This window comes from Octodon degus, unplaced genomic scaffold (assembly GCF_000260255.1).
Source record: "Octodon degus isolate 3935 unplaced genomic scaffold, OctDeg1.0 scaffold00133, whole genome shotgun sequence".
Taxonomy (NCBI): Eukaryota; Metazoa; Chordata; class Mammalia; order Rodentia; family Octodontidae; genus Octodon; species Octodon degus.
The window spans coordinates 3,212,012-3,213,294 of record NW_004524709.1 but is presented as its reverse complement, the minus strand read 5'-3'; the positions used below and the strand labels follow the sequence as shown (position 1 = coordinate 3,213,294).

The following is a 1,283-nucleotide window of genomic DNA, read 5'->3' as shown; positions in this document are numbered from 1 at the left end:
TTTTTTTTTGAGACAAGGTCTTGCTATGTGTTTCAAGCTGGACTTGAACTGACTATGTAATCCAGACTGGCCTTGAACTCAAGGTGATCCCCCTGCATCAGCCTTATGGCAGAATATTCGAATGTTAGAATTAAAGGCATGTTAGAATTATAGGTATGAGTCATATTTGCTAGATCACTCATTTTGAAGACAACCCAAAACCCCCTTAAATTTTTCCAGCTAAACTGTGTCTCATTTTTTCTCTGAGCGCTCACACTTCACTCTTGAATGCATCCATGTCTGCCTCTAACAGACCCTTTCTGTGCCTCTTGCTGATGTGCCCTGAAAATCCTTTTTCTGCTATGGGAGCCAGCAAACCCAGAAGCTCATTCTGCAGAATGTGAGATGGGCTCCTTATCTCAGCCGTGGAGACTTCTCAGACCCGTCCTGCTGACCTGATGACAATTTTTAAAGAAAATTCTCAGAAGAGATATAACTAACTGGGTCAAACAAAATTTCTGGTTTTAATGGTTTTTTAATCACTTTTTCTCATCAACTTTCTTGGCACAATTTAGAGATATATAGTGATCCCATTCATCACCAGAAATTCGTACCTGAACCTGATAGATCCTGAATCTTCTTTTCTTCCCTCATCTCCACCCCTCCTTCAAGCCCCTCTTCCCGTCCTTATTTGCAAAGCTTTCTTTCCATTTTGTCTTTCTTTTATTTTTTGTTTTTTTTTTCTTTGTTCCTTTCTCCCCTCCCCTTCCCTAGTTCCCCTTTCTTTTGAATAAATTCCCCCTATTTCACAATACCTTTCATACCCTTTGGTTCTCATGTATACTTCTGGTATGTCATGCTGAGAAACCATGCAGTATCTATGTATATATGCCCAACTTACTTTACTTCCGAGTATGGTCTTGAGGTGTGTCCATTCACTTAGAAATGTTTCTCTAGTTCATCCTTCTTTATGTTGAGTGGTACTCCATGTATAAAAAATAACTTCATCTTATTTTAATCTATTCCTCTGTTCACAGGAATTTGAGTTGTTTCCAAGATTTAGTTATGACAAACTGTGCTGCTATAAACATGGGTGGGCATATATCAGAGTAGTATGATTTTAATTCTTCTGGGAAAGTACTGTTTCCCAAACTAATTTTCACAGTGGCTGGACCAGTGTATAGTCCCAAGGCAGTGGTCTCTCCACAGCGTAGGGGTCATCACTTTTGCCTCACACTTCATTTCTCTGAGAAGCGCTGGTGGCATCCCTCCCTGTGGCAGGTACAGAGATTCTGAAGGTTCAA

General features: G+C 40.1%; 1 pseudogene; it reads right to left on the bottom strand.

The window, feature by feature from the left end:
• LOC111812641 overlaps positions 1-277 on the bottom strand; it is a 1,627-nt pseudogene extending 1,350 nt beyond the window's left edge.
• Positions 278-1,283: the final 1,006 nt, after the last annotated feature.